The sequence below is a fragment of the Lissotriton vulgaris genome, chromosome 10 (assembly GCF_964263255.1).
Source record: "Lissotriton vulgaris chromosome 10, aLisVul1.2, whole genome shotgun sequence".
Classification (NCBI taxonomy): Eukaryota; Metazoa; Chordata; class Amphibia; order Caudata; family Salamandridae; genus Lissotriton; species Lissotriton vulgaris.
The window spans coordinates 19552290-19559332 of NC_141698.1; positions in this window are offsets into that span (position 1 = coordinate 19552290).

The following is a 7043-nucleotide window of genomic DNA, read 5'->3' on the forward strand; positions in this document are numbered from 1 at the left end:
CCTTAGAGCTGCGGCGGAATTCCCGCCGCAGCGAAGGGGTTAAAGTAAATAGGGTCTAGCGTCAGCAAACCTTGGGTGGTTGCATGGAAATGCCCAAGCACCACCCATGGTACGCCCCGTAGGTGCTAAGTAATGCAAATTAGCGCTGCGCACTACTTTGAAGTGTTTTGCAGCACTAAACAAGTTTAGAGCTGGAAAGAAAATAAGTAAAAAAAAGATTTAGCATCACAAACCCAGCGTTAAATCTTAGCAAATAGACCCCTAAATGAATGATTGTGTATTACGCATACTGTAACACCCTGCATGCGGCATCAGGTACAACCCTACAGACATCAGCTCTGCACCTGCTCCACCCCACCACTAGGTGGCACACTCACACATTACCTCTGGTCTTTGGGTACTTACACCATTGTCGCAGGACGGGTGGAGACAATGGAGTGGACTATGTATCTAATAAGCCCTGGTCTTAGAACCTGTTATTTTGTGATGTCACACATTCGACATGTGACTCACACACCACACACTCGCCGGTGGCTCGTCATCCTGCAGGGGCCGATGAAGGGGACATTTGATGTTCTTGGCCTCCAGAAAGTAGCAGTTGTCCCATGTATGATTGTTTGCCCTGCTCTCAAGTTGAGTACCGAGTAGGTTGAACTTTGGGCACAGTTTGAGCACTTAGAAAGTCAGAGGCTATTCCAGACACAACACTGGTGAACAGAGGCAGTATCAGGATTGTGCTGGCACACCAGAGAGCCGAGCAGCTGTTTCTATGCGCCTGCAGTGTGTAAAGTGAATTCATTTCACCTGAGTGTTCTCCAAGTTTGGACTTGATTTTCAGAAAGTACAGTTAGGAAACTGTGAGCAGGTTTACCTCTTTCTGTGTCTGAGCTGTGCAGTCTAAAATAAAGCACTAACTCTGAAAAATATCTGGTTAAATGAATTCACTTTGCACACTGTGCATGCCACAGCAGGATATGGAGGGAATCCCACTGCATCCCGGTTCCAGCAGCTATTTCTTGAGCCGGAACTGGGAGCAGGCTGAACCAGGGAAATATGCTGTCCTGGTGTATTTTTCCGACACCAGAAAACAATTCAACATGCCCATATATTGTATGCTTTCTGTTCATAGCAGCAAACTGCAGATGACGAAGGGGCTTTCCCAATTTTACTACCAGCTGGGTTTAAAACAAATGCCTGATTTAAAGGGCCATTAGCCTTTCTTTTTTTCAAGTATCTTCCTGGCTGGGAGCTATCTGGAGCCCAACACCTAGACACCAATGTAATGGAGGTAAAAAAGGCACACAGCTTATTACTTCACAAGTCCTGTTGAAAAAATATAATTTGGAGGTAGGTTTTTTGACTTTGATCATCCTCTCTATGTAAGAAGGGTGCATGCACTGCAAGCTTGCCAGTTGCATGTGCATGTATGGGTAATCAAACTAATAACAATTTTAATGAAACTTACGCAAGTCTGGGATTGCATTTATAGAGAAACAGACAACGCTATGATTAGTATTGGATATAAGATTTTTTCCGGCTTTAATACTAACGATATTACAAAATTGACTGAGAAATGGATCCGAAAACTGGCAATGAACGTACCATCTGACTAAATTACTCTATCTCTCAAAATCCTAAATGTATCAGTTCAATCTTCTAGTCTTAAATTACACCTGTTTAAAACTGTAGGTCAATTGTATTACACCCCCGAGAGAATTCTTAAATGGGCAACAAATAATAATTCCAGCGAGCGTACGAAATGCCCAAAATGTGATCTAAGTGGTGCTGATATTGTACACATGTTTTTTTCTTGTCCTTATCTTACTGAACTATGGGATGGATTAATTAAGGTGGCCTCTGATAGACTTGCCCATCCTATAAAATTTTCATCAATGGATGTGCTGGTGGGCATTTGTGGGGGTACTAATGTATTTTGTGATTTGTTGAATATTTTAGTTACTTGTGCTAGGCTCGTTATTGCTAGGGCTTGGCTTTAAAAAAATCCACCTACGGTTATGGAATGGTGGAGCCTGGTTAAGGAAATATATAATATGGAGCTTGCCCTTGCTATCACAAGGGGCTTGCAGGCTAAACAAAAAATTGACAGAATCTGGGGGCTATTTATGTCTCAATAACAGTATACTCTTTTTTTTCTTCTTTCCTGTTTTTGTATGACCTCTATTTTGCTTATGATTTTTGCATTCTTTTTACTGTATATGTTAACTTAATGTTCTTGTGGAAACATATTTCGACAAATTTTGTTATGGCTTTCTCTTTTTGTTACCCCTTGATGCAAATAAAAATAAAAAAAGAAACTTACGCATGTATGTCTTATTTAATTCTTTTACAGCACTGTTTATTCCAGTGTAGGGTGTCAGAGCACTTTACATCACACTCAAAGAGACATTATTACTACCCAAAGGTAGCCTTCTTTGCAATCTTAGAATAACAACAGATTGAAAAACAATGAGGATCTAAACCCATGACTTGCAGTTTGCATGCAGCTCCCTGATGCCGGTTCATTGATCACCGTGCTATATTATTATTTCAACTTATGAACCGGACGCAACAAAATGATCTCTGTGCCAAAACAGTAGCCCATTTACCTTCGTACGTAAAGTCCAAATCGATGATCTGCGTTTTTCATAGTAATCCTTCATGCTTTTTTATGAGTCAGAACTGTAACTTGAGAAAACACAGAACTTTCCCAGAACTGCATGAAGCACCAGAGTTCCCTCACAGTTATTAGGATCCCTTGGAAAATGCTGGGCACACAAACATATCTGCAGCAGGTGTCTTAACCCTGTCAGATATTTTAAATGCAGTGTCTTTGTGTCCAACTAAGTATGCTAGGACAGATTTTCTGTCACATTTGTCCTTGTTGCCAACTTCCTTTTGCCAGAGTTTTAATAAATGTATAAATTGATTATCAGACTCCGCTGTTCATGACTCCACCCCTCGTGACTCTACCCACTTTCTTCTTGCATACCTGGACTCCCAATTTTTGCTTCCCTAGAGAATTTTTTTTTCCAATTCAAGCACTGTTACACGGATAAAAAACAGGTGCTCTGCTCGGTGCAGAGCGAGCCCATCATAATACGGCCCCAGAGCTGAACTGGTGCTCTGGCTGGACGCCTCTAGCTCTGGGGTATGAAATGTCAGCCATGGACGATCAGGAGCTCTGTAGCACTGCTAATAGGTCTCACCCGGCAGCAAGGCTCTTCCACTGCACACTCGTGCCTTTGACCGAGCGGGCGGCGCCTCCACCATCAGCAGCCGCCATGTTGCAAGCGTCGACCGGCAAGCTAACCAGTTTCTTCATTGCCTAGAGGGAGATAAGCACAGCAAAGGAGGGAAAATGATAAATATCTTAGCTATCAAGAAGGCAAGTTTCAATTCTGTTAAGGACACAGAGGTTGAGGACTATGTATTGCTTTCATTTTAATTCTCAAGAGCCAGTCACCAAGTCAAACACATAAACATCAGCATTGAATTACATCTCCCAAGAGCCAAAGGGAAATGACAAAAGAAACAGTCCACCAGTCATCACTCTCTCCATGTCCACAAATTCATGTGAAGCTCCTTCCTCCTATTCCTTCACACAAAGCTCCAAAGAAGTGGATCCCTACAATTTACTCATGTATCTGCTCCGTGTCTGTGTCAGGAAAACCAGCCACGTCATCCACTGTAATACTTTCTTATACCTCAATTAAACTGCTTGCATTTACAACCATCTAAACATGTGGTAGTCCAATTATATTGTTACTTACTCTACTAACGTAGCTCTTCATAGGTGTGTTCTGATCACTTATTATCATGATCTTAGTGTCGGATAATGCTCGCCTCTGAGCCCTTTATGCCCCTGAAACTTTCCTTCTCGATAGCTAGACAATGTTATATTTTATGTTACGACCAGATGCGGTGACCATGGCAATCAATCAATCACTCATTTATAGAGCTCAACAAATCACCCGTGAGGGTCTCGAGGCGCTGGAGTTTGTTTGCTGCTGCGTGGAAGGGATTAACCAGATAGTCAGGTCTTTAGCTCTCGTCTGAATTGTTGGAGTGACAGTGCATTCCTGAGGTGCAGGGGGAGGTTGTTCCAAGCCTTCGACTGCCAGGTGCGAGAAAGAGCACCCTCGCTGTTGGTTCCATGGGGGGTCTGCGATGGACAAGGAGGCTGAGTGGAGGTGTGTGGATGGCTGGTGGAAGGTTATGCGTCTGTTGATGTATGTAGGTCCTTCATTATGCAGGTCTTGTAGGCGAGGGTCAGGATCCTGAATTGGCAACTTTTCTGGATTTGGAGTCAGTGTGGTTTCTTGAGATGGGGTGTGATGTGGGTTCCCCTGGGGAAGTCTAGTATGAGTCTCACCCCTGAATTCTGTATTGTTTGGAGTCTCTTCAGGAGGCGTGCAGTGATTCATACGTAGAGCGTGTGTCTATAGTCCAGTCTGCTGGTGATGATGGTCTGTTTGACGGTCCTTCTGGTGTTGACTGGAAGCCACTTGAAGTTCTTTCAGAGCATGCGAAGGGTGTGGAAGCAGGCAGAAGAGACTGCATTGACTTGTTTCTGCATGGAAAGCTTGTTATCCAGGATGATGTGGAGTTTGCAGGTGTGGTCTGGTAGGTCGGGGTGTGCTGAGCTCCACTGTCCACCATGAGTCTTTCCACGATGAGGTGTTGTTCCCATAGATGTGAACTTCAATTTTTTTCCGAGTTCAGTTTGAGACAGTTACCTTCATCCAGTCCGCAACATTTATCGTTCATCTGTGGAAGTTAGCTTTGGTGGTGGCGGGACCTTCAGACACAGAGCGGATGAGCTGTGTGTTGTCGGCGTAGGAGATAATGTTGAGTTTGTGTGATCTGATGGTATCAGCCTGGTGGTCATGTAGGTGTTGAACATGGGGGTCAGGCTGGGGGACGATTGTTGGGGGACTCCGTAGACAACCTTTTTCGGCTCTGAGGTGAATCGTGGGGGGCGGATCTTTTGGGTTTTACCAGTGAGATACGATGTGATCTATTTGAGGGCGTTTCCTTGAATCCCAATGTGGTGGGCTCTGTTGATCAGGATGTGATGGGAGACTGTGTCGAACGAGGTGGACTGGTCAAGGAGGGCTCTAATGTCATCTGTGGCTCGATCAGGGCTGTCTCTGTGCTGTGGTTAGCTCGAAATCTGGTTTGAGAGGAGTCCAAGAGGTTGTGATCTTCCAAGTGTTGGGTGAGTTGCTGGTTGATTGCTTTCTTGAGGACTTTTGCTGGAGAGGGGAGCAGTGAGATAGGTTGGTAATTTTTCAAATTGGCAGGGTCAGAGGATTTTTTTTCAGGAAGGGCCCCACTTCAGCGTGTTTCCAGTCCTTGCGGCAGGTGGCCTCTGTAATGGAGCTGTTCAGGACCTTCCTGAGTTCATCACCGATTGCCTTGCTTTCGAGGTTGAAGACGTGGGAGGGGAATGGATCTCTGGGTGCAAGGAGGTCATGGTGAAGAGTTCCCAGTGGGTGAGAAGGTGTTTGTGGCTGTGGGTGCGAGCAGTTCCTGCTGTCTGTGGTGGAGGGTTGGTGAGCAACGTTTTTTTATATAGATAGCTGAGATCTTGTCATGGAAGAAGTCCCCTAAGTTGTTCCAGGGAGGGCGTGATGTCGTTCTTGGCAGCTGTGGGATTGGTGAACTTCTTCACAATGGTGAAGAGTTCTTTGGCGCTGGCTTTGATTCAATCTGCCAAGGTGTTCTTGTTTTTTTTAGGAGGTGGTGGTACTGGTTGAGGGCGTTTCTGTAGGCGGTGTGATCTTCTATTTATTTGCGGTTTTGCCACTTCTTTTCGAGTTGTTGGCAGTTTCATTTGGTGGAGGGCAGTTTCTCAGTGAACCAGTTTGCTCTTGTGCTTTGTTTTATGGCCGGTGTCATCTTGGCGGGGATGATAGCGTCAGTGCACTTGCTGATCCACTGGGCAAAGTTATTTGCTGCTTGTTCAGGGTAATGGGAAGAGTCTGGGAGATGGGAGCGGAGTGTTGTTACGCTGGTCTTCAGATACCTTTTTCCCGGTTCTATGCTCGGATCTGAGGAGCCCTGCGCCGGGGTAGCGGATATATGTTAAATGATTGCTTATCACTAGGGAAGCCACTTCTGTAATCAGCTTAAAGTAACATGTCTTAAAGGTCAACTCTAATAACCAGCTTTGCTGCATACATTTCACCCGTGTACAGAGAAGGCTTTGGACGCCATTGCTTCATTTTCTTAAGGCGCTCCAAAAGTTGAGACATTAATTCTAACCTCTTGGATGGTCCATCCCACACACCCAGCAATGGATGGGCAGGAAACTGCCTTTAAAGGCTTCTTGAGTCCAATCTTAAGGTGCAATCCAGCTAGCTTGAGATTGGCTGTCAGTGCCTTGATTCACCTTCTCCTGCACAATCTGGGACTCTCCAGAAAGGCCAGTTAAGAAATAGAGCAAGTATTGCTCTTTGTCCTTGCAATTGTAAATCTCACTCCCGTCTGGAGTAAAATGTTTCCAGCGATGTTTAATGCCCATCCACTTAAACTCATTTACAAGATACATGCACAGGAGCATCGCCAGTTTTGCAGATAACTTCTTTCTGGGCTGAAACTTGTTATGCTGCTAGGGCAGGAAAAGATTTAGAACCAGGTTGACATCCCATGGACAGGAATAATGCAGCTCCAGGGATCTAGACTGCTGCACCTTTCTCATGAGTTAGCAAAGCCACTGGTGTTCTCCCACAGGAATCTCATTCAACGGAAGTGTCCCGTAGAAATCGTCAACTGGAAGGTGCTGTCTGTCGTGTAGTCCAGACCAACTTCCGCCAGTTCTGAAAGGAAATTCAGTACATGCAAATCACCCCATTGCAACCCAGTTATTTGCCGCACATCAACTTAGTCCTCTTCTCCAAGCAGAGCAGTAATTCTTAATAGTGCTCTCTGCCATGCTTGATGTTTAAGGTCAGAAGCTACATTCTCTGAATTTGTCTCCCTCCCAGGAAGAGGATATAGGTTTAAGCATGTGCTTAAGAAAGAATAACAAAGACTTACAA